Below are 27,193 nucleotides of genomic sequence, written 5' to 3' on the forward strand. Positions count from 1 at the left end.
CCAGTGCTGCTGAAATGACTGAAATGCACTGTATGCTATAGATACAGCACATTCCTTTCATTTCACAATGACGCAAGCCAGCGCTGCCTTTTGGGTAGGTGCACATACCTGCCGAAATCCCCCAAAGTATGCCCCCAAGTGTCACAATGAATGATGTATATGCATTGGGTAATTTACGTTTGCACTGTGTACAAGAAGCAAAATTATATTTAAAATCGAAATTGAAAATTGTACAAGTAAATGTCAAAATTAGATTTTTGAAATATGTACACTCTAAACAAGCACACCTTTCCCATTGTTTAGAGGTGGTTGGCAGCATGAAGACTGTACATTGAAGAATGGCCCTAATACACGTGTGACATGGGGGGTGTCAGACAGTGTTGTGAGCTTGGGGGATATTTACTAAAATACGGTGCAGTGCTGCGCAGCAAGTCACCTCGTTGAGTTGCATCATTGGGAAATGCCAGGAGAGTGCCATATCTAAGGCATATGGTGAATTCCTGAACTCTACCCCTACGCTGGTGCGAAATGAGGTGCCTAGTGCCAATGCCAGCACCCTTGCACTACTGTGTTGCACGTGTGATTGTATTTGTGGAGGAAGAGACACCTTCCTGCACATAAACAAATCTGGATGGCTTTTGCTTCTTTCTATGTGGAGAAATTGTGAATTGGCTCCTCATTGCACCTCACCTGGTGAGGTGTGCGGTTTTTGCATTTTTCCAAGTTTACTTGGCCTTCTATATGTGGGGATGTCCCAAAATCCATGGGTGTTGCATGGGAATAACCACGAAAGCTAGGGCACAGTCGGATAACGCAGCAACTTGCACAATGTACTGCTTCTCCTGATTTATGAGGCCACTCACAGCCACTTAAATTGGCTTTGTGCTGCTTCTTATATCTGAGAATGAGTTATGTGTCATGCATGTATCACTTTGGGTGGTGCTAATTTGATGCAATGCTCTCATACATATGCTTCTAAAATTACCCTGCTTATTTCAGCTGCAAGATAGTTGCATCCTTTTGTTAGTAGTGAGGATGGCTCATAACATTTTTAAATGGCAGTGTGTATCGTTAGATACTGTATTTTTTGCTTTTTGCTATCTGTGTGTCATTTTCATCAGTAAATCATTGTTTTGCAGCTCATGTGTTGACTCTCTGCCCTGAGCGCGTGCTCTCCGTACATGGAGCCGAGACTCTGCACACCGAGCAAAGAACCTGAACTCTGGCAAGAACCCCGTAATATCATACAGGATATAACAAACAGGAAATAAACAGCAGGAAGTTCATAACTGGGAACTGCAGGCAGCCATTTTCTAGTCATTCTGTGCCATCCGAACCTACTAACAAGATCCATCCTGCTGTTCTGCATACCAAATCCATCCCGTCATGGCTGGGAGACTTGATGACAAGGCACCCCCTTTCAATGAGACTGAATAAAACATCTTAGCTGAGGTGGTGTTGATAAGTACCCTTAGCTTTGTGGGGACCCAGGGCAACAGCTGTGTAATGCATCACACTCTAGATTCTGGGAAAACATCACAGCGTGCTACACTGCAGTGGGTTTTTACCAATGAAAGGGTCAAAATGTATAAGAAGTGATGGGAGGACCTGCAACGCTGGGCTGGAGTCTAGGATCAGGAACTATTGGGCCTGTCCTTCCAGCCAAACGTGCATAGGCCTGCCTCAGCCCGCTGTATCGAAGGGTCCCAAGAGTAGTATGGCTAACCCTTCATGCTCAGCTGGAGGAGTATGGGAATCAGAGACCTGGTAGGGGCACAAACTGCTTTATGTGTCTGGTAGTATGATGTGAGTGGTGAGAGAGCTGTTGCTTCATGTTTATTTGTCAGCTTTCACCCTATGTGTGTAATGGTTACTGTTAGAAATGGGGTCTTTGGTTGGCAGTCAGGTTACCCCCTGTCCAAGCAAGGACCCTCATTCTAGTCAGGGTAAAGGAGAATCACACACAGTTAACCCCCGCTCACCCCATTGGTAGCTTAGCACGAGAAGGTAGGCTTAACTTCAGAGACAATGGGGGTCATTACAATATTGGCGGACGGTGTTAAAGCTGTGGAAATACCGCAAACAATCCGGCGGACAAAAAAAGGGAATTATGACCCTGGCGGAAACCGCCAACAAAGACAGCCACTTTAACACACCGCCCACCACGGCGGTGCAAACAAGCAGATCGGCGGTCACCGCCAACAGACTGGCGGAAGACAATGTACCGCCCACAGTATTACAACCCACCAATCCACCACCTTTTCCGGGGCGGATTCACCGTGGATAAAAGCACGGTGGAAACAGCTTTTTCTATGGGAAAACGCTCACCTGAACACATCCCACGAGGAACGACGACTCCATGGAGCCGGAACTCCAAATACTCCCTGCCCTTGTGTTTCTGCTCCTCCATGACCAACAGCTACGTAGGCGCCGAAGACAACGGTGAGTACTGCACCTACGACACGGGGGAGAGGGGAGGCAAAAGTTAGGGGGACACCCACCAAACACCCCCACCCTCGCATATTACAACATACACACCAATGCATTCACAAAAATCACAGTAACAACCCACAATCCCACCGGAAGAATGAAAAGACAATGCGAAATTCGGTCAAACATTGTAATGTGGCAATAAACATGTCATAAAAAAATACTCAGATATGTTTTTGAAAATCAGTCATAAATATATACAATACGAGAAGTGGTGCAGATATGTAAATTACAATGTCCGTGCACCAACAGTCCAAAAATGCATGGGCGAGGCCCACAAAGGATACCTGACCAAAATCGGAGAGAACACTGCCGGGCATCAGATTGAAATACTACAGGCACCTCAGGGGGAAGGGAAGGGGGGCACCTCAGCCGGATGACTGCAAAGCCAGATCCACGACGGGGCTCCATGTCCATTGATGCATCCTGGGGAGTGCAAAGCCAGTCTCTCAAGTCTCTACAGTGAGTGGGTTGCCCACTGTTACATCCTGGGGAGTGCAAAGCCAGTCTCTCAAGTCTCTACAGTGGGTGGGTTGCCCACTGTTACATCCTCGAGAGTGCAAAGCCACAGTCTCTCAAGTCTCTACAGTGGGTGGGTTGCCCACTGTTACATCCTGGGGAGTGCAAAGCCACAGTCTCACAAGTCTCTACAGTGGGTGGCTTGCCCACTGTTCAGTCCTGGGGAGTGCAAAGCCACAGTCTCTCAAGTAGATGCAGGTATCTACTGGTACTGGGGGGGACTGCTGCCCAGACTGGATGAGTCTCCCCGTGAAAGTTCCTGTCCTGTCACTGTCCCAGCTGCACATGGGATAAGGATGCCTGATGTGGCGACCCATTCATTCCTACCCGGTGCTTGCCCTGTTCAGCAGTGCTTTGCCATGTCTGTCTTTGCCCTGTTCAGCGGTGCCTTTCTATGGCGGTCTTTGCCCTGTTCAGCGGTGCTTTGCCATGGCGGTTCTGGACTGTTCAGCGGTGCTTTGCCATGGCGGTTCTGGACTGTTCAGCGGTGCTTTGCCATGGCGGTCCTGGACTGTTCAGCAGTGTTTTGCCGTGGCGGTCTTTGCCCTGTTCAGCGGTGCTTTGCCATGGCGGTTCTGGACTGTTCAGCGGTGCATTGCCATTGCGGTTCCGGACTGTTCAGCGGTGCTTTGCCATGGTGGTCCTGGACTGTTCAGCGGTGCTTTGCCATGGCGGTCTTTGCCCTGTTCAGCGGTGCTTAGCCATGGCGGTTCTGGACTGTTCAGCGGTGCTTTGCCATGGCGGTCTTTGCCCTGTTCAGCGGTGCCTTGCCATGACGGTCTTTGCCCTGTTCAGCGGTGCTTTGCCATGGCGGTTCTGGACTGTTCAGCGGTGCTTTGCCATGGCGGTTCTGGACTGTTCAGCGGTGCCTTGCCATGGCGGTTCTGGACTGTTCAGCGGTGCTTTGCCATGGCGGTCTTTGCCCTGTTCAGCGGTGCTTTGCCTTGGCGGATCTGGACTGTTCAGCGGTGCTTTGCCATGGCGGTTCTGGACTGTTCAGCGATGCCTTGCCATGGCGGTTCTGGACTGTTCAGCGGTGCTTTGCCATGGCGGTCTTTGCCCTGTTCAGCAGTGCCTTGACATGGCGGTTCTGATACGGACATTGGTGTGTGGCATGACGTTCTCTACACTGGGCATTGGTGTGTGGCATGACGTTCCATCATTGCCCAGTGGGGCTGTGGCATCCGGGCCCTCCAGGGCACTGACTCCGGCGGTGGCGGTGGTCTCCTGACCAGTGACGATACTCGGGCCCTCCTGGGCTGTGACTCTGGCGGTGGTCTCTGGACCAGTGACGATATTTGTGCCCTCCTGGGCTGTGACTCTGGCGGTGGTCTCTGGACCAGTGACGATACTTGTGCCCTCCTGGGCTGTGACTCCGGCGGTGGTCTCCTGACCAGTGACGATACTCGGGCCCTCCTGGGCTGTGACTCTGGCGGTGGTCTCTGGACCAGTGACGATACTTGTGCCCTCCTGGGCTGTGACTCTGGCGGTGGTCTCTGGACCAGTGACGATACTTGGGCCCTGCTGGGCTGTGACTCCGGCGGTGGTCTCTGGACCAGTGACGACACTTGTGCCCTCCTGGGCTGTGACTCCGGCAGTGGTCTCTGGACCAGTGACGATACTTGTGCCCTCCTGGGCTGTGACTCCGGCGGTGGTCTCCTGACCAGTGATGATACTCGGGCCCTCCTGAGCTGTGACTCTGGAGGTGGTCTCTGGACCAGTGACGATACTCGGGCCCTCCTGGGCTGTGACTCTGGCGGTGGTCTCTGGACCAGTGACGATGGTGCTGGCGGTTGTGATGTCAACCGCCGGAAATGATGGCGCACTTCTCCGCCGTGACACTCACAACAGGCTGGACAAACTTCCTCAGGCCCTTCCCCACCTTTGGTGGAGTCACAGCTGACTCTCCAATCCCCTTGGAACCCATGTCAGTTGTTTTCCCACCAGGAGTCTTAACACGGTCCCGTCGTCCACTCTCCAATTTCAGAGCCTTTACAGGGGGTGGGCTGCCAGTGCCTTGGCTCCGGGTCCTACTGCCTGCCCTGGTGGCCGGTGCACTCCACAAACCTTGAACAGGCACCACTGGTATTGGAGGATTTTTGGCTGAGGCGCTAAAACGGGACTGATGAATTGGAGGGGGTGGGGTGGGGGCAAAAAGGTCAACAGGACAGTTTCTGACGAACACTGGGATGGGTAGCTGGAGGGGGACTGGGAGTGGTGGAAGAGGAGGTGGTTGTAGGAGGTGTCACTTTAGGTGTTTTGGGTGCAGGTGCAGGTACTGGAGGCTGTCGTGAGGTGGATGGATGTTGGGTGAGTGATTGCCGGCATTTGTGTACTTTGGGAGGGGGCGTCACAGACACACTGGGAGAGGACACAGGGGACGTGTAAATGGCAGAGGAGGTGGTGAGTGCAGGTGAGCGGCGTGTGGCGCTGGGTGTCCTTGTACGATTCATGGTGCCTGTAGATGTGGTGCACGCAGGTGTGTGTGTAGACGAGACTGGGAGGGAGGAGGGAGAAGAGGAGGAGGGGGACACAGTGGAGGCATTGGATGTTGCTGTGTCTGTACGTGGGTGAGGCTTGCGTGAGTGCCTGTGGTGTGTGTGGTGCCTATGTTTGCTTGAGCTACTTGTGTGTGTTGACTTGTGTGCATGCTGGTCTGTAGGTGTGCTTGGGATTGGCTGGGGTACAGGAGATTGGGTCTGGGTGGAGGAAGTTGGAGGGGGGAGGCTAGACACAGGGACAATGGCTCCCATCAGTGCTGAGGCCAGAGATTGCAGGGTTCGCTGAAGGACAGCCTGACCAGAATGAATGCCCTCCAGCAATGCATTACCGTGTTGCAACTCTCGTTCTGCACCCTGGATGGCATTCACAATGGTACACTGCCCAACAGTGAGTGACCTGAGGAGGTCAATGGCCTCCTCTCTGAGGGCAGCAGGGGTGACTGGGGCAGGGCCTGAGGTGCCTGGGGCGAAAATTATGCCCACCCTCCTGGGTGAGCGGGCACGGAGCGAACGCTGAGGGGCTGCTGGGAGGGCGGTGCTGGTAGGGGAGGTGGCGGCTGTACCTGTAGAGGTGGGGGGCACAGATGGTGCCGCCACCACAAGGGAGCCCCCATCGGTGATCCGGTGGCCGACGTGGAGCTCCCCTCGCTCTCCGTCCCACTGGTGCATTCAGAGTCCGTGGTGTGGCCCTCCATGGCCATGTGGGATGCAGCTCCCTCGTGCTCCGGTGCCACTGTGCCTCCGCCTTTTGATGCTGATGTACAAAAGGACAGGGAGAGCAGAAAAAGGGGGGGAGACAGAAGAAAGAGAGTTTTAGTGCATGGATTACCGCTACCGTTGGCAGACAAGACAGACGCAGCAGCCCCCTGCATTACGTCGTGCTCCTGCCCTCTGCACATGCAATTTCTGGGATATGGCCAACATGGCAATGGTGGACATCTGCGCACATGTATGCCACAGGGACAACTGTACCTCGACTTGGCACTCTGCTGAGGTGGGGTAGTAGAGTGCCACATGGCCTACATTACGGAGGGGCCTTGCCTACCTAACTCGCCCTGGCCTAGTGACACCCACAGCCCACCTTCCCCACCCAGACACCTCCACTGCACGCAAAGTCAGCTGAATGAGGTTGTACTCACCCCCTTGTGTCTGATGTGATGCCGTCAAGCGCCCATCCAACTCCGGGTAGGCCACCGCAAGGATCCGGAACATCAGGGGGGTCAGGGTGCGACGGGCACCCCTCCCACGTTGGGAGGCCATCACCAGCTGAGCCTCCACCGTCTTCTTGCTGCAGCGGCGAATGTCCTCCCATCTCTTATGGCAGTGGGTGCCCCGTCTCTGGTGGGCCCCCAGGGTCCGGACCTCCTTGGCGATGGCACGCCATATGTCCCTCTTCTGGTGGGCGCTGACCTACATGACATGCATAAGGGAAGAGGAACAGTCATTACCAACTGCACCGTCGTTGTGAGTTTCCCCCTCCCTATTCTGGCCATGTGGCCCATTCATTCCCATGCATTGTTGTTCTATGAACTCTGCCCCCTTCCCTCTTCCAACCAGCCCTCTCCACCCAGGCCTAGCCCATACAACGTGCTCCCTGTGTACTAACCTGTTGGTCTGGAGGACCGTAGAGTAGCGTGTACTGGGCGAGGACCCTGTCAATCAGTTTCTCCAACTCCTGTGCAGTGAAGGCAGGGGCCCTTTCCCCAGACGCAGCAGCCATCCTCGCATCCAGACCGAGGTCACAGCAGCCCTAGCAGTGTAGGTCCTCTCCTGTCGAAGGTCAGGTATCTAGTGATTGAACAGATAGAAAATGGCGGTGACGTCCGCGGCAGTGCGCATCATCACCGCCAGCGCACCTGTTCATTGGCTCCTGGGACCCATAGGGTCCAATGTTAACCAATGCAGAATTGCGCCGCGGTCTACGACCGCCTACCGCGAAGGTGTGCAACGCCAGCGCAGTTACCCCACAATCCCATTGTCCCAGTTTAGAGGTCAGGCAGCCGCCATTTCAGGGGCCCACATGGCTTAATTTACCTCTGCGTCACACATAGCTAGGCCTACACTCAACACACATACAGGAAGGGTTTTGTGAGTGGTGTAGTCTTGTGTGTAACTGTGGGTACATACCTGGAGGAATAATGACTGGTTCTTCGCTGTTGTCCTTCGTAGACACCGTCAGCTGCGACATATGAGAAGACGGCGGAATCTTCCGGTGTACCGACCGCTGGTGGACCTGTTGACAATGGAAGAGAGACATGTCATCGTCACCTACCGGTTTGACCGTGCCACAATCCAGGAACTATGTACCCAGTTGGAGCCAGACCTGATGTCACCAATCCGCCATCCGACTGGAATCCCCCTGACGTGCAGGTGCTGTCAGTGCTCCATTTCCTTGCAAGTGGGTCTTTTCAGACAACTGTGGCCATGGCATCAGGGATGTCCCAGCCTATGTTTTCCAACGTGTTGTCCAGAGTGTTGTCTTCCCTGCTGAAACACGTAAGGAGATACATCATTTTCCCTCAGGTGGAGGATTTGCCTACAGTGAAAGGTGACTTCTATGCCCTTGGACATATCCCCAACGTCATAGGTGCCATTGACGGGACCCATGTAGCTCTGGTCCCCACCCACAGGATTGAACGGGTGTACAGGAACAGGAAGAGTTATCATTCAATGAATGTCCAGATGGTCTGTTTGGCAAACCAGTACATCTCGCAGGTAAATGCTATGTTCCCTGGCTCAGTGCATGACGCCTACATCCTGCGGAACAGCAGCATCCCTGACATGATGGGTCAACTCCAGAGGCACCGTGTATGGCTATTGGGGGACTCTGGTTACCCCAACCTTTCCTGGCTATTGACCCCAGTGAGGAATCCCAGGACCATGGCAGAGGAACGGTACAATGAGGCCCATGGGCGGACTAGGAGGGTGGTCAAACGCACCTTCGGCCTCCTGAAGGCCAGGTTCAGGTGCCTCCATATGACAGGTGGATCCCTATTCTACTCACCGAAGAAGGTGTGCCACATCATCATCGCCTGCTCCATGCTCCATAATTTGGCTTTGCGACGCCAGGTGCCTTTTCTGCAGGAGGATGATCCAGATGACGGTGTTGTAGCAGCTGTGGAGTCTGTGGAGCCTGTGGACAGTAATGAGGATGAAGCTGAGGAAGAAGACAACGACAACAGGGAGTCAGTCATACAGCAATATTTCCAGTGAGACACAGGTGAGAAAATCTTCATTTTTAGCATTAGCCTTAACTTTCACACATCTACCTCTGTCCTGTTTCTCGATTTAAATCACTATTTGGTAACTGAGTTGTACCCTTCCATTATGGTTTCAGAGGTGTGGTTACCTACGTGTCAACTGCTTGCATCCTTCAAGGGCTTGTGATGTGTGACATAGGTATGTTAGCCTTACAATGGTAAACCCATTATGTCACTGTCATTGATAATACATATTTTCTAAATCACAGACTGACTCCAGATTGTTTTGTGCTTCAAGGGTGTTTATTTAAGTGCTCAGAATTAGAGGGGGTTGTAAAATGGTGATGGGTGATGGCGGAGGAATGGTCATGGCAGAGTCCAGTCTATTAGTCTCACAGGTGCACTACCTATCTGGGCATAGGAAGTGGAGCTGGGGCAGTTTAAGTATGGACAGGGTAACAAAGTTGGACAGTGGGAGGACAATCAGGGTGGTCTCATTTCCTGGTGGGGGTCTTGCCATCTTGCTCTGTCCTGTTCCTGGATCTCAGGGACCGCTTACGTGGTGGTTGTCCGTCTGCAGGGGGTGGGGTGCTGGTCCTGTGGCGGGGCGTCCTGTCCACTAGCGCCGGCGGAGGTGGTGGGCATTTCATCGTCCTGGCTAGTGTCAGGGGCCCCTTGGAGTTCCACGGTGTCCCTCAAGGTCTGCTGTATGTCCTTCAGCACCCCTACGATGGTGCCCAGGGTGGAGCTGATGGTCCTGCGCTCCTCCCTGAACCCCAAATACAGTTCGTCCTGCAGGCGCAGGGTCTCCTGCAACTTGTCCAGGACTGTGGCCATCGTCTCCTGGGAGTGGTGGTATGCTCCCATGATGGAGGATAGGGCCTCATGGAGAGTGGGTTCCCTTGGCCTGTCCGCCCCCTGTCGCACAGCAGCCCTCCCAGTTCCCCTGTGTTCCTGTGTCTCCGTACCCTGGACCGTGTGCCCAGTACCACTGCCCCCAGGTCCCTGTTGTTGTTGGGGCGGCTGGTTATCCTGGGTTCCCTGTAGTGGTGGACACACCGCTGATTGACCTGTCCTGGGTAGGGAGTTTGGGCCCGCTGGGTGGGTGCTGTGCTGGTGTTACCAGAGGATGTAAGGTCAGTGTTAGGCTGTGCCTGTGCAAGGGGAACCGACTGTCCCGAGGCCCACAATGGTCTGGGCTGGTCATCAGGATCCAGTAGGGCAGAGCTGCTCTCGTCACTGTGGGCCTCTTCTGGGGGTGGAGTGGTGTTGTCTGGTCCCTCTGGTGTGGTGACGGTCCTTCGGGTTCCTGCAGGGGCATAAGAGCATGATTATTGCATGTGTGTGTGTAATGGTGTGCAATGGGTGGGTGTTTGTGTACCCCAGTGCAAGCATTCCTGTGTGTGGATTTGTGTGATGATGGTTGGGGGGGTGTTCTGGGTATATGCAGTGGGCATGCTTTAGTGAGGGGTGTCCATGCTTAGTTGTGTCATGCAGGACTTGGTGTTGGGATGTGTGGTTTGTGTTATGGGTAGATTAGTGAGGATTTGGAGTGATAGGGGAGGGTGTGAGGGTGGGGGTGTGTGATAGCATGCAGGGTGGGGGATCTGATAGTTATGATTTGACTTACCAGTGTCCCATCCTCCACGACTCCTCCGAGGCCCTCAGGATGCATGATGGTCAAGACTTGCTCCTCCCATGTTGTTAGTTGTGGGGGAGGAGGTGGGGGTCCGCCGCCAGTCCGCTGTACCACGATGTTGTGCCTGGAGACCGTTGAACGCACCTTCCCCCGTAGGTCGTTCCACCTCTTCCTGATGTCCTCCCTATTTCTTGGGTGCTGTCCCACTGCGTTGACCCTGTCCACTATTCTGCGCCATATCTCCATCTTCCTGGCTATTGATGTGTGCTGTACCTGTGAGCCAAATAGCTGTGGCTCTACCCGGACGATTTCCTCCACCATGACCCTCAGCTCCTCCTCGGAGAAGCGGGGGTGTCTTTGGCGTGCCATGGGGTGGTTTAGGTGATGTGTGGGGTGGTCTATGTGGTGATGAGTGTGGTGAGTGTAGTGGTGTGTGGTGTTTTGTGCGTGGATGTTGTGTGGGTGATGGTGTTGTGTGCCTCTGTGTGATGGAGTTGTCTATTCTGTGCTCTCTTTCTGGCCTTCGTTCGTGATTTTTTTGTCGTAGCAGTTTGTGGGTGATGTGGGTGTGTGTTTTATATTGTGTTGGGTGTGTGGGAGTGGTGTTTGTATGTGTATCAGGTGTGTGTATTTTGAATTGTCCAATGTGGCGATGTTTTGGAGATGTGTGTGTATTTTGAGCGCGGCGGTGTGTACCGCCAATGGAATACCGCGGTTGAAAGACCGCCGCGTGGATTCGTGGGTCGAAATAGCATGGGCGTGTTTCTGTTGGCGTGGAGGTGGCGGATTTGTTTCCGCCAGTTTATCACTGACCTTTGGTGTGGCGGTGTTGTGTGGGTGTCTGAATTTTGGCGGGTTCCAAGAAGTGGGTCATAATAGCTGTGGCGGAATACCGCCGCCGCCGTGGTGTATTGGCGGTCTTCTGCACGGCGGTAAGCGTCTTTTACCGCCAATGTTGTAATGACCCCCAATGTGTTAAGTATTTGTACAAACACACACAGTAATATAGTGAACCACTACAAAATGACACAACACAGGTCTAGAAGGATAGTAAATATTTTATCTAAATAAATAAGACCAAATACGATAAGAATCCACTATGTACATTTAAAAATACGAGTTTAGCACTTAAAAGCAAGAAAACAGTGATTTGAGGTGAAAAGACAGCAAGTTGGTAAAACATGGCGTCATAGCAAAGTTGTTTCCTACAATGCGACACCAATGGCGTATTCACGAAGTCGGTAGACCACAGGGACAGTACCTTCAGAACAAGTAGAAAACAGGCCGGTGCACGAAGTCGGGGACAGCGGCTTCGCTGGGTAGGATGCAGCATCGGTTCCGGTACCACGGGGCAAAAGGACTGCGACGTCATGCAGTAGCATCGGGTTCTCTCTACAGGGCGGTGGAGGTGAGGTGACGTCACATGTAAAGTCGGCCCCTTGGTTCCAGCAGATGCGAAGTTTGGCGGGGTTACAATGCTTTGGGGTGACCTCACGGGGTCGCGATGACGTCATAGGGTTACGCAGGCGGTGCAATGGTGTTGGATCGTCACGGACATTGGACTTACGACACTCCTGTGTCAGCGAAGTCGGGCAGGATCAGCAGTTGCAGCGCTGCAAGGCCTACTGGGTCGGCGGACTTCTATGAGGTCCACTGCCTTGGGGCAGGCAGCATCGCAGTTCCAGGGAGCGGCGTCAGCTCACAGGGTCATCGGATTCACATTCAGTGAGTTCCACAGCCTCGGGGCAAGCAGCTTTGGGGTTCCAGGCAGCGGATTCCTTTACCAAGTCAAATGGTGTCATCCGGTGTCGCTAGACTGGTTTTTCTTGAGGAATTCACTTCCAGGGGGTCCAGGAACTGGAATGGCACCCTCTGGCAAGCTAGAGTCCACAGCAAGTAGACTCAGGTCTGGTTGGTGAAGCCTTTTCTGTCCCTGAGGCTTCACAACAGGAGGCAAGCTCTACTTCATTCCCTTGGAGTCACTTCTCAAGCAGGAATGCAACAAAGTCCAGTCTCTGTCCCCTTGCACAGGCAGAAACAGCAACTGCAGGATAGCTCCACAAAGCACAGTCACAGGCAGGGCAGCACTGCTCCTCAGCTCTTCAGCTCTTCTCCAGACAGAGGTTCCTCTTGAATCCATGAAGTCATCTAAAGTCTGGGGTTTGTGGTGCTCTTCGTATACCCTTTCTACCTTTGAAGTAGTAATGTCTGAAGTGTCTGTGAAATCCGTTCTTGTCCAGGCCAGGCCCCAGCCACACACCAGGAGGTTGGAGACCGCATTGTGAGGGGGCAGGCACAGCCCAGCTAGTTGTGAATGCCCACTCCTCCCTTCCCCTCTAGCACAGATGGCTCATCAGAATATGCAGGCTACACCCCAACCCCCTTTGTGTCACTGTCTAGAGAGAGGTGCAAATACCCCAACTGTAAAACTGACCCAGACAGGGAATCCACAAAACACACAGTATGGTTTAAGCAAGAAAATGCCTACTTTCTAAAAGTGGCATTTTCAAACACACAATCTAAAAAACAACTTTACTAAAATATGTATTTTTAAATTGTGAGTTCAGAGATCCTAAACTCCAATGTCTATCTACTCAAAAAGGGAATTTGCGCTTTAATAACATTTAAAGGCAGTCCCTTTGTTAACCTATGAGAGTGATAGGCCTTGGAACAGTGAAAACCGAATTTGGCAGTATTTCACTGTCAGGACATGTAATACACATAAGTACATGTCCCACCTTTTACATACAGTGCACCCTGCCCCTGGGGCTACCTAGGGCCTACCTTAGTGGTGTCTTACATGTATAAAAAAGGAAGGTTTAGGCCTGGCAAGTGGATATACTTGCCAGTCGAATTGGCAGTTTGAATCTACACTCTCAGACACTGCAGTGGCAGGTCTGAGCCATGTTTACAGTTAACTAATATGGGTGGCACAACCAGTGCTGCAGGCCCACTAGTAGCATTTGATTTACAGGCCCTGTGCACCTCTAGTGCTCTGTACCAGGGACTTACTGGTAAATCAAATATGGCAATCATGGAAAGCCAATTAAATACACATTTTATGTGGGAGCACTTGCACTTTAGCACTGGATAGCAGTGGTAAAGGACCCAGAGTAACATAAACGGCAAAAAAAGAGTCCAGCACACATCAACAACCTGGGGAACAGAGGCAAAAAGTTAGAGGAGACTACACCAAGGATGCCAAGTCTAACAGTTACAGTATTTATGAAGTTTATGTCTCCTTAGAGCAATTGAAAGATAGCTTTGTGAGGGCATTCTGGGACTTGTAGTGTAGTAAACACAACTGAGGAAAAATTTATTTACAGTTCAGTTTTAATAAATAAATGCACATACAAATTTAGGACTAGTCTACAAAGGACCTCATAACTGTTGTATCCAATGGGGAAGGAAGGGCTTGCACAATGTCTATTTTTGATTTGTGAGGGATTTGGGTGTTGGATGCTGTCTCATGTATCCTTTTGTGTGTATTTGTTTATATGTATTTTGAAATAATGAAGTAAAGACTGACTTTGTGATACTTGTCTTTCTCAAAATGATAAACGTATTGAAGAGGACATACACACATCTTTAATGCAGTGGCACGTATGTCATTTAGAATTTCTAGGTCAAAGTCCTCACTATGCACATGTGGTTACCAGTATACAGCAAAGGCAAAGCTGGCTTGACATGCTAAATGAGGCACTTGGGATATTCCAATATTTTGAATCATATCTTCGACAAGGTAATATTAAAGGCCTTATTTGTATCTATACACCCTATTTCATAGCTATGTAGTACTTCCGTATGCTATATAACAGATGACATTTGATACTAAGAGTATGCCTGTTGAGATTGCACATTAAAGGATAATCCTGGATCCACTTTTAGGTGTGTTTGTATCCATCTGGACCGTGTCCTGTCCCCACTTGTAAACTTTTACATTGGAAGACAACTGTTTCAATGTGACGAAACTCACATCACACCAATGCTGAAGGTGAGGGTTACTAAATGCTGAAGAGATACAGAGCAAACTTGAGACAGATGTTTTTGTGTGTGTAATATCAGGACATTACAGTAAAAATGTGCATACTTTTAGGTTCCAATAATATTACATTGCTTAGTGAGATCAAAGGAATACAAAGTCAGCACTTGGTTAATGTTGTTGTGAGCTTCTTTATGATTTGTACACCAACTGTGTAATTGTTTGCCTTCTATTTTAGTGGACCTGGCTGGCCAAGGTACATCCACCCAGGAGCCGGAGAGTGGAACCGCAGCTCGTAGGCAGGCAGGAAGACCTCTCGATACCACCAGTGAGGAGGAGGATGGAGATGAACATAAAGGTAGGGGAAGTCCACCCACCTGGACAGAAGTTACAATAACAACACCATCAGCTCGGGCAGAGGCTGCTGACATTGAAGGGGGTGACGTTGAGAAGGACACTACCAGCTTAGGCGGGTGGATGTGGGTCTCCCTCTGGCCCAGAAGAACTTAATTTAGATGTGTTGTTCCCAGGACAGGCCCCATCATCAGCATCTGTGCCTGCCACCGACCCTTCCTTAACTCCTGAGGCCCCCATTCTATCAGGGCCTCCAGCTGCACGCCTCTGTCACTACTCCCCTTTCATGTGCCCACCCAGAAGAGCTGAGGAAGGCACCTGCCCCCAACACCCACATCCCTGTTGCTTGATCCAGATCCCTCTATATACTATGATTCCTAGGGCTGCATCCCAAGAACTGGTGCTGGTATCTGAGTTTGAGGGGAATATGTCCTCTCGAATCTTACAGGAGATAAGAGATGAACTCCGTGTGTTCCAAGAGGCACAATCCGGACATATGGCTCACCACTGAGTGTCTTCCCTCTCTGTTTCCCCTGCAGTCCCTCATATCCTTCATGTTGCCGGTCCTGTGGTGTGTCTGGTTCTGCACAAGCCAGCCAAGAAAAGTCCACAGGAGCAGAAGACTTGAACATTGTTGTCAAGGACAATGAGGGTGGCCAGTGACTGAACATTGTTTGTACTAGAGACTTTTGTTTTCAACCCCTTGCACATAGACTGGTTCCCCTGATGCTTCCTGACGTATTATATTTATTTTGTCCTCCCCCCGCCAAGTCCCCTTGCCCAATCTTACTTAAGATTCTATTTGATTACATTTCTCCCTTTCCATTGGATATTTTTTTATATAATATCTCAGATACATTTTAAAAAATATACATCCCTGTGTTATGTGTTTCATTATATTTGCTGTATTCCAACTATTGAAGTTAGATCGGTAGATTTTTAGCTATGCTCTCAACATGATACCTTTCTACACAGATGGTTCTACTAATATACACATATCTATCAATACATATATGGCCAGATTAACCAAATTACCATCATCAACTATTACTCAAATCAATTGAAATGTGGAAGATATGTTTTATTTACAAAGTGTAGTGAAAACATATATTACAGTGATCATGAGTGATCTCTCTTGTAACTTTGCAATTGTTGTGGTGAGGATCTCTGTGAGTAAGTGTGTTTAATGTGTTGGAGCTGATGGGTGGGTGGGTGTTGTGCCTCTACCTGTAGAGGTGTTGGAGGTGCCTGCAGGTGGGTGAGTGTGGCTGTACAGGGGTGTGGGTGGGTTATATATACAGGTGGGGGAGGTGCCTGGACAGAAGGTGAGGGTTGCAGTCACAAAATTGGTATTGGCAAGTGAGTCTGTAGAAAACCAACTTTATGTTGCCAATGTTCAAATAAAGGATGTGGTACACTAAACTTTTTCCCATAAATAAGTGTGACATACCATTGTGCGTTCACAAGTAGATAACAGTTGATTTGTGCTTAATGAGTCACAATTCATCACAGAAACAACTTTCCAAAGTTGGGTGATAATGAGGGAAACACTGATGACCAAATAATGGGCCTGATTTAGAGTTTGGTGAGGGGGTTACTCCATTACAAACATGACAGATATCCTGTGCGCTGTATTGCGATTCCATTATAGCCTCTGGAACTTGTAATACGGTGGGCGGGATAATGGGTAACCCCTCCACCAAACTTTAAATCAGGCCCTAAGGCATCTAAGATCAACACTGAAACTAAGCATATGCAAAACTATTGTCTTTGTGAATATTTATTTGAAAAGGAAAAGTTGCAATCATTTTTAAAAAATCCAGGAAGACTCTGCAAGGAGGAAACTTTGATCAGTCAAGTTGAGTGATAAAGAGGGATGGAGGGCTTGGTCCTGCCAGGTTATCTTTAGGTTCTTTAGGAATTCTATAAATATTAGGGCATTTGTCAAATACAAACAAATAACAGTGGGGAGGCAACCTTTTCTTCCTGGTCTTTCTAACTTTCTCACATTATTCTTTGTCACATTTTAGATTTTAACTTGATTTTATATGCCTTATGTTGTAATGAAGTTCCAAAAGCAAGGTGGAAAAAGGTTTTGTTTATTCTTCGTAAAGTTCCCAGCAACGGAGAGGCTGGTTGACAGGAGCAAGCATAGAGAAGCAACTGACTCGTAAATCAAACAATGCATTCCAAATAGAATACAAAGGAATGCTCTTGTGCACAGACGCACGCACGAGGAAATAAAACAAAAGGAAATAAAACAAACGTGGATAAATATAACATTCACTATGAACTGTTTATAACATGCCTACTTTACAAACTACTACATATCTCCTCTCTTCAATATTATAATAAAAATAATAAATAAATAACTTAGCACAAAACAAAATCAGCATATTTTTTGGGTAGTACAGATATTCTTTTAGGAAGATCTACACTATCATTGTTGACTCTTTCATGGACATAATCTTTGACTTGTACATTATCCTGCTGATTGCCATTTGGCACTATAGGCACAAAAGTGGAATCAATAATCTCAAAGTCCTCATTGCAATCAATAGGAGTCTCCTCATTAGCCACAATACCAGGTGTCAACTGAGATCTTTCTGTGTTACTGTCACGTTCAAAATCTGAAAGAGAAAAGTATTGCGATTTATCCATACAAATGTTCTTCATCACCTCTGAGGACAAATCCATATATGAATTAGGATCATGTTTTTCAGTACTATTAGTGACTTTAGCAACTCTGCTTAGACTCCACCATGATCCATTATTCAACTTGACTGAGGTTTTTCCCACACATACAACCTTGAATGCTTTTGAAAACTTTGACTCACCCTTTCTCACTCGATAAGGAAGTTTGATTCTGACACAATCTCCAATTTTCACCTTAGTATTATCAATATTATTTTTGTCTAATTCTCCTTTATTTTTCTTGTCAACTTTTGTTTTAGCCTCAAAATACATTTTTCTAAGGTCAATAATGGGCAATTCTTTTCTCAACCAAGAAGGGGATAAAGTGGTGCGTGGAACACGCCCTTTGAGCATGGAAAATGGTGAAAACCCAGTTGTCAAATTGGGGGACGAATGGTATGCCCAAATCTTTTCTTCAACAAATTCTTTGACATTAAACCTATTGATTATGGCCGATTGTACAGCCTCCACAATAACCCTATTAAATCTTTCCACAAGGCCATTCATATTTGGAACATAAAGCGAAGTTTTTAAATGCAAAATATTATTGACTTTCATGAATTCCTGAAACTTAAAGGATGTGAACTGTTTACCATTGTCGGTGACAATGCTAGATGGTAACCCCTCCTTAAAAAAACATTCTCTTAAAAATCTTATAACACTGTCAGTGGTGGGTTGGGCAATCCATTTGACCTCTGCCCATTTAGAAAAGTAATCAATAAGTATAATGATATACATCTTGCACCTAGCTAGATTATCATATGGTCCCAAAATATCCAATGCTACTTTGTTCCATGGTCTTGATGGAACTCAGATTTAACAGGTACACATTTACTGGTGACAAGAGACTTATCAGAATTAGAGCAAATGACACATTGTTTGACAAATCCTGAAATTTGCCTATCCATATAAGGCCACCAAAACATTTCTCTTATTTTATTTTTAGTTAAGGTTTCCCCTAAGTGTCCTGCGTGAGCTAACTTAATAATATTGGGGCGAAGCACCTTAGGGGGAATCACACAATCATCTTTAAAGATTAAATCCCCTGATACTGAAATTGAATTTCTGACCTTCCAACATATCTGCATAGATGGTGACAACACCCTTTCACGAGGCCATTCTGTGTTACAAAATTTTTGAATGTTTTGTAATTCTTCATCCTCACTACAACTCTTACACCAGGCATCCTTGGAAAACTCATCCTTACATAGGGGTAAAATATCATCTATAGTAGCAACCACACATTCTTCTAATGTCTCAGGAAACAATTTAACAGAATTGTCAGGTAATCTAGATAGACAGTCAGCCACACAATTGAGAATTCCTTGAATATGTACTGCTTTGAAATTATACTCATATATTTTTGATAAAATCCTGACTAGACGGGAAGATGCTCTACCAGTACTGTTACTGTTTAGTAACGCTAATAAGGGTTTGTGATCTGTTTTAATGGTAAATTCTCTGCCCCACAAATAAGTTTTTAAATGTTCCACTGCCCATGTGCATGCTAAAGCTTCTCTCTCAATAGTTGAATACTTAGATTCAGAAACTGAAAGAGGTCTTGAAGCGAAAGCCACACTATTTTCTGTGACATGATTTTTCTGAGTAAGTATTGCCCCTAACCCTTCGGAGCTGGCATCAACGTAAACAGCACAACATAAATTTTGATTGAACTGAGACAATGGTGCCGCCTCAATAATGCTTTTTTAAAGTTTATCATACGCCTCCTGATGTTCACTCAACCATGTAAATTTGACTCCTTTCTTAAGTAAATTTCTTAAAGGTAACGCTATTTGGGAAAAATGAAACAGAAACGTAGAGTAAAATTCACACAAGCCCAGGTAAGATCTTAATTAATCTTTATCAGAGGGTATGCCCATCTCTTTTATAGCTTGTAACAAACAAGCTTTAGGAGCTATACCCTTCGAAGATATGGTGTGTTCTAAATACTCTACCTCCTGTGTTAAAAATTTAAATTTTTCCATTTGTAGTGTCCTCCCTTTTTCTTGTAAAACTGACAGTACTTTTGACAATCTCATATTATGAGAATCAATGGTATCAGCAAAAATTAGGATGTCGCCTTGAAAAGCCATAACTCCATCCATGTTTGTAAATAGCCTATGCATAAGCTTTTGGAATATGGATGCAGCGGATGCCAACCCAAACGGCATGCGGGTATATCTGAAAGCCCCTTCTGGAGTTATAAATGTAGTTAAATGTCTGCATTCCTCATCAAGAGTAATCTGATGATATGCTGATTTGAGATCAAGAGATGTAAAGAATTTTGCTCCACCCAAAAGTGCAAAAAGTTCTTGAATCTTTGGTAGGGGATGGCAATCAATAATAATTTGTTTATTTAATGATCTCAAATCTGCACATAATCTCAAAGACCCACTTTTTTTTTTAACTAAAACTATGGGAGAAACCCATTCAGAGGAGTCTACTGGTTCAATGACACCATCCTTAAGTAATTGATCAAGCAAAATACTAAGTTCTTTCCTGACACTAAATGTTATGTGTGAATTCTTTAACAGTACCCAATTCTTTTCTAAAGACATTCTTGCACTCTGAAATAATCACTTCAATACCTTGCTGTATGGTCATGCAATACACCGGAACATCAGCAGATGGATCCAAAACCATTCCAAGATTACCTTGATGTCTCCATCCCAAAACATGCTGTCCTTTGTCAACTACATAAATTTTACCTAAGATATTGTGATCATGACAAGAAATAGAAGCTACAAAGTAACCTAAAATATTAATTATTGTCTGACTGTAACCATAAGCTTTAATGTCATTGCTCTCCAACTTCCGTCCAGACCAGTTTTTGTTGAAAAATGCCTCAGATATGATAGAAAAAGGTGATCCAGAATCCACTAGCATTATAGTTGAGAATCAATCAATGATAACTTCGCACCTTGGAGGAAAATATATCTGGTTGTCAATGTCAGTGTTACAAATATTATGTTGCTTTGGCTTATCTTCTGTAATCATCAAGACTACACTTTCAACATCTTGGATACAATGTTCAGACTCCAATTGTTTTCCAACAATCGAATTAACATTCCTTTGAGATCTGCAAACTGTCGAAAAATGTCCAGTTTTACCACATTTGAAACACTCTTTAAATAAGGCAGGACAGGTTGATTTGTTGGTATGCAAATTTGATCCACATCGCATACATTTTAATTTGTTTAGATTATTTTTGTTGTACCCTTTGCTGTACTTATTTTTGTTGACATTGCGTATGGCAGCTACTTCAAGATGATTATCTTTGTCATCATTTAGGCCCTCATTCTGACCTTGGCGGGCGGCGGAGGCCGCCCGCCAAAGTCCCGCCGTCAGGTTACCGTTCCGCGGTCGAAAGACCGCGGCGGTAATTCTGACTTTCCCGCTGGGCTGGCGGGCGGTCGCCTTCAGACCGCCAGCCAGCCCAGCGGGAAAGAGGCTTCCACGATGAAGCCGGCTCGGAATCGAGCCGGCGGAGTGGAAGCTGTGCGACGGGTGCAGTTGCACCCGTCGCGTATTTCACTGTCTGCGCAGCAGACAGTGAAATACATGTAGGGGCCCTCTTACGGGGGCCCCTGCAATGCCCATGCCAGTGGCATGGGCACTGCAGGGGCCCCCAGGGGCCCCGCGACCCCCCCTACCGCCATCCGGATCTCGGCGGTCCGACCGCCGGGATCTGGATGGCGGTAGGGGGGGTCGGAATCCCCGCGGCGGTGCAGCAAGCTGCGCCGCCGCGGAGGATTCAATGGGGCCGCGGTACACTGGCGGGACCCCGCCAGTGGTGCCGGTCCGACCGCGGCTTTACCGCCGCGGTCGGAATCCCCATTGGAGCACCGCCGGCCTGTCGGCGGTGCTCCCGCGGTCCTCCGCCCTGGCGGTCAAAGACCGCCAGGGTCAGAATGACCACCTTAATGTCTTACACGATCGTATTGACCTTTCAATACCTTTAACAACTTCTATTACTTCTTTGAGTGATGGATTTTTGTGTCTCAAAAGTTGTTCTTGAATTTTTTTGTTATAACAGTGCATAATAACTTGATCCCGAATATATTGATCAGTAATGACACCAAAATCACAAGTTGAAGCCAAAATGCAAAGAGCAGCCACATATCCTTCAACAGGTTCTGTGGAAAATTGGTGCTGTGAATAAAAGTTAAAACGTTCTGTAACTACATTTGGTTCAACTGTGAAATGTAATTGTAATCTGTCCAAAGCTTCAGAAAAAACATCATAATCATTTATATCAGTTCCTTCAGGTGGTTAATGTGGAGGTAAATGATCAAATATTTCCTGAGCTTCTGTGCCAATAACGTTTAATAGAAGCCCTTTTTTTCTAGTCGCTGAAAACGAATTTCCATCAATGGCAATCATAAAATTATTAAATAAACCATGCCATTTGCTCCACTTCATGGGTACGTCCCCTGGATTTTGTTGTAGTGGCGGAGGTGGATTATAACACTGTTGCATTGTTAAATACGAATAAATATATATAAATATATATATATATATATTTAAATAATCAAATCAGAAACAAAACAAAAAAAAATAGGAGCTGATACTCAGTTTTTGACAGATTAAAAATGAAATTAGGTTGCTGATATCTTGAGCAAAAGGAAACTCAAGTCAGGTTATGTGTGACTAATTTGAAGAATACAATGAAAAGAAAACAAAATGGGCTCACATAAGTTAAGTTCCAGCTGAAGACTGGCTGTTAAATAGGTGCTGCCAGGGCTCCGAATTTGAAATGTAAACAGTAGCTTAGAAGGAAAGCTACAAGCTGAGAACAGCCTTAACCTCTTCTGTGCCTTGGACGAGATAATCTCGTCCAAGGCTACAGTTCCCCTGTGCCTTGGACGAGATCATCTCGTCCATGGCACAGGGGAACTTGGGGGCGCGCTAGCGCGCCCCCCGTGCACCCCCTTCCCCCCCCAAGTCGGGGATGGAAGGGGAAGACCTTCCCCTTCCACCCCCGACCCCCCCCACCCCCCCCTGTGACGTCAGCGCGCGCGCGCGCGCTGATGTGTCACAGGGGCCTCCCTCGTCGCGCTGGAAGCTCTGCTTCCAGCGCGATTGAAAAAGAAATGCAAAAGCATTTCTTTTTCAATCACTTGGGAGGCCCGGAGGGGCTTCAAAGGGAAGGAAAAGTATTTCCTTCCCTTTGAAGTCCCTCCGAGGGTTTCAAAAGCCGGATTGCTTGCAATCCGGCTTTTGAAACCCCACTAGAAACCAGGGATTTTTTTTCTTTTTCTTAGAAATTGACAAAAGGGAGCGACCCCTTGGGCAAGGGTCGCTCCCAGGGGGGGCATTTTTTTGAAAAGGCCTTTTCTGCCCCCAGGGGGGGCAGAAACCTCTAGGCACCAGGGACCATTTTTATTTTTTTGTTTCATTTTTTTTTATTGAGGTGGGGAGCGACCCCTTAGGCAAGGGTCGTTCCCCTTGGGGGAAAATTATATTTTGGCCATTTCTGCCCCCCTTGGGGGCAGATTGGCCTATTTTGATGAGGCCAATCTGCCCCCAAGGGGGGTAGAAACCACTAGACACCAGGGATTTTTTTTTTTTTTTATTGTTATTGACAAAAGGGAGCGACCCCTTGGGCAAGGGTCGCTCCCAGGGGGGCATATTTTCGGGAAGGCCTTTTCTGCCCCCCCTGGGGGCAGATCGGCCTACTATTAGGCCGATCTGCCCCCAGGGGGGGCAGAAACCTCTAGGCACCAGGGACCATTTTTTTTTTTTTTTTTTCATTTTTTTTTTTTTGGTGGGGAGCGACCCCTTAGGCAAGGGTCGCTCCCAATGGGGGAAAATTATATTTTGCCCATTTCTGCCCCCCTTGGGGGCAGATTGGCCTATTTTGATGAGGCCAATCTGCCCCCAAGGGGGGTAGAAACCACTAGACACCAGGGAGTTTTTTCTTTGCGTGAATTTCACGCAAAGGGAGCGACCACTTAGGCAAGGGTCGCTCCCTGGGGGGGAGGGGAATTTATTTTAGGCCAGGGGGGGAAGAAACCTCTAGGCGCCAGGGCAAATTTTTTTTTTGTGTTTTTTTTTTTTGTTCTTTTTATTTTTTTAGAGATGGGTAGCGACCCTTCAGGCAAGGGTCGCTCCCCTGGGGGGCAAATTGTATTTAGACCATTTCTGCCCCCCTGGGGGCAGATTGGCCGATTTTAGGTCAATCTGCCCCCAAGGGGGCAGAAACCACTAGGCACCGGGGATTTGTTTTTTGGCGCCAATGTCACGCAGGGGGAGCGACCCCGTAGGCAAGGGTCGCTCCCGGGGGGGGGCGGTGGGGGTTGGGGGGGCACATTTTTTTAGGCCATTTCTGCCCCCCCGGGGGACAGATCGGCCTATTATTAGGCCGAACTGCCCCCGGGGGGGGGGGGGGGCAGAACACTCTAGGCGCCAGGGCAATTTTTTTTTTGTGTTTTTTTTTTTTTTTGTTTCTTTTTTTAGAGATGGGGAGCGACCCATCAGGCAAGGGTCGCTCCCCTGGGGGGGCAAATTGTATTTAGACCATTTCTGCCCCCCTGGGGGCAGATTGGCCAATTTTAGGTCAATCTGCCCCCAAGGGGGCAGAAACCACTAGGCACCGGGGATTTGTTTTTTGGCGCCAATGTCACGCAGGGGGAGCGACCCCGTAGCCAAGGGTCGCTCCCGGGGGGGGGGTGGGGGTTGGGGGGGCAAATTTATTTTAGGCCATTTCTGCCCCCCCGGGGGACAGATCGGCCTATTATTAGGCCGAACTGCCCCCAGGGGGGGGGCAGAACACTCTAGGCGCCAGGGCAATTTTTTTTTTGTGTTTTTTTTTTTTTTGTTTCTTTTTTTAGAGATGGGGAGCGACCCATCAGGCAAGGGTCGCTCCCCTGGGGGGGCAAATTGTATTTAGACCATTTCTGCCCCCCTGGGGGCAGATTGGCCAATTTTAGGTCAATCTGCCCCCAAGGGGGCAGAAACCACTAGGCACCGGGGATTTGTTTTTTGGCGCCAATGTCACGCAGGGGGAGCGACCCCGTAGGCAAGGGTCGCTCCCGGGGGGGGGGTGGGGGTTGGGGGGGCAAATTTATTTTAGGCCATTTCTGCCCCCCCGGGGGACAGATCGGCCTATTATTAGGCCGAACTGCCCCCGGGGGGGGGGGCAGAACACTCTAGGCGCCAGAGCAATTTTTTTTTTGTGTTTTTTTTTTTTGTTGTTTCTTTTTTTAGAGATGGGGAGCGACCCATCAGGCAAGGGTCGCTCCCCTGGGGGGGCAAATTGTATTTAGACCATTTCTGCCCCCCTGGGGGCAGATTGGCCAATTTTAGGTCAATCTGCCCCCAAGGGGGCAGAAATCACTAGGCACCGGGGATTTGTTTTTTGGCGCCAATGTCACGCAGGGGGAGCGACCCCGTAGGCAAGGGTCGCTCCGGGGGGGGTGGGTGGTGGTTGGAGGGGCAAATTTATTTTAGGGCATTTCTGCCCCCCCCCCTGGGGCCGGCTGAGCTACAGGCCAAACACCACAGGTAGGCACCTTGCAAAAAACACCTCTGTTTTCTGTGAAAAAATATGTTGTGTCCACGTTGTGTTTTGGGCCATTTCCTTTTGTGGGCGCTAGGCCTACCCACAGAAGTGATGTACCATTTTTATTGAGAGACTTAGGGGAACGCTGGGTGGAAGGAAATTTGTGGCTCCTCTCAGATTCCAGAACTTTCTGTCACCGAAATGTGAGGAAAACTTGTTTTTTTAGCCACTTTTTGAGGTTTGCAAAGGATTCTGGGTAACAGAACCTGGTCAGAGCCCCGCGAGTCACCCCATCTTGGATTCCCCTAGGTCTCTAGTTTTCAAAAATGTACAGGTTTGCTAGGTTTCCTCAGGTGTCGGCTGAGCTACAGGCCAAAATTCACAGGTAGGCACTGCTTTTTATAAAAAAATGTGATGTGTCCACGTTGTGTTTTGGGCCCTTTCCTTTCGTGGGCGCTAGTCCTACCCACACAAGTGAGGTATCATTTTTATCGGGAGACTTGGGGGAACGCTGGGTAGAAGGAAATTTGTGGCTCCTCTCAGATTCCAGAACTTTCTGCCACAGAAATGTGAGTAACATGTGTATTTTTAGCCAAATTTTGAGGTTTGCAAAGGATTCTGGGTAACAGAACCTGGTCCGAGCCCCGCAAGTCACCCCTCCTTGGATTCCCCTAGGTCTCTAGTTTTCGGAAATGCACAGGTTTGGTAGGTTTCCCTAGGTGCCGGCTGAGCTAGAGGCCAAAATCTACAGGTAGGCACTTCACAAAAAACACCTCTGTTTTTTTCCAAAATTTAGGATGTGTCCACGTTGCGCTTTGGGGTGTTTCCTGTCGCCGGCGCTAGGCCTACCCACGCAAGTGAGGTATCATTTTTATCGGGAGACTTGGGGGAACGCTGGGTGGAAGGAAATTTGTAGCTCCTCTCAGATTCCAGAACTTTCTGCCACAGAAATGTGAGGGAGATGTGTTTTTTTAGCCCAATTTTGAGGTTTGCAAAGGATTCTGGGTAACAGAACCTGGTCCGAGCCCCGCAAGTCACCCCTCCTTGGATTCCCCTAGGTCTCTAGTTTTCAGAAATGCACAGGTTTGGTAGGTTTCCCTCGGTGCCGGCTGAGCTAGAGGCCAAAATCTACAAGTAGGCACTTCGCAAAAAACACCTCTGTTTTTTTCCAAAATTTAGGATGTGTCCACGTTGCGCTTTGGGGTGTTTCCTGTCGCCGGCGCTAGGCCTACCCACGCAAGTGAGGTATCATTTTTATCGGGAGACTTGGGGGAACGCTGGGTAGGAGGAAATTTGTGGCTCCTCTCAGATTCCAGAACTTTCTGCCACAGAAATGTGAGTAACATGTGTATTTTTAGCCAAATTTTGAGGTTTGCAAAGGATTCTGGGTAACAGAACCTGGTCCGAGCCCCGCAAGTCACCCCTCCTTGGATTCCCCTAGGTCTCTAGTTTTCAGAAATGCACAGGTTTGGTAGGTTTCCCTAGGTGGCGGCTGAGCTAGAGGCCAAAATCTACAGGTAGTCACTTTGCTAAAAACAGCTCTGTTTTCTGTGATATGTCCACGTTGTGTTTTGGGGCATATCCTGTCGCGGGCGCTAGGCCTACCCACACAAGTGAGGTATCATTTTTATCGGGAGACGTGGGGGAACGCTGGGTGGAAGGAAATTTGTGGCTCCTCTCAGATTCCAGAACTTTCTGCCACAGAAATGTGAGGAACATGTGTTTTTTTAGCCAAATTTTGAGATTTGCAAAGGATTCTGGGTAACAGAACCTGGTCCGAGCCCCGCAAGTCACCCCTCCTTGGATTCCCCTAGGTCTCTAGTTTTCAGAAATGCACAGGTTTGGTAGGTTTCCCTAGGTGGCGGCTGAGCTAGAGGCCAAAATCTACAGGTAGTCACTTTGCTAAAAACAGCTCTGTTTTCTGTGATATGTCCACGTTGTGTTTTGGGGCATATCCTTTCGCGGGCGCTAGGCCTACCCACACAAGTGAGGTATCATTTTTATCGGGAGACGTGGGGGAACGCTGGGTGGAAGGAAATTTGTGGCTCCTCTCAGATTCCAGAACTTTCTGCCACAGAAATGTGAGGAACATGTGTTTTTTTGGCCAAATTTTGAGGTTTGCAAAGGATTCTGGGTAACAGAACCTGGTCCGAGCCCCGCAAGTCACCCCTCCTTGGATTCCCCTAGGTCTCTAGTTTTCAGAAATGCACAGGTTTGGTAGGTTTCCCTAGGTGGCGGCTGAGCTAGAGGCCAAAATCTACAGGTAGTCACTTTGCTAAAAACAGCTCTGTTTTCTGTGATATGTCCACG

The sequence above is a fragment of the Pleurodeles waltl genome, chromosome 6 (assembly GCF_031143425.1).
Source record: "Pleurodeles waltl isolate 20211129_DDA chromosome 6, aPleWal1.hap1.20221129, whole genome shotgun sequence".
Classification (NCBI taxonomy): Eukaryota; Metazoa; Chordata; class Amphibia; order Caudata; family Salamandridae; genus Pleurodeles; species Pleurodeles waltl.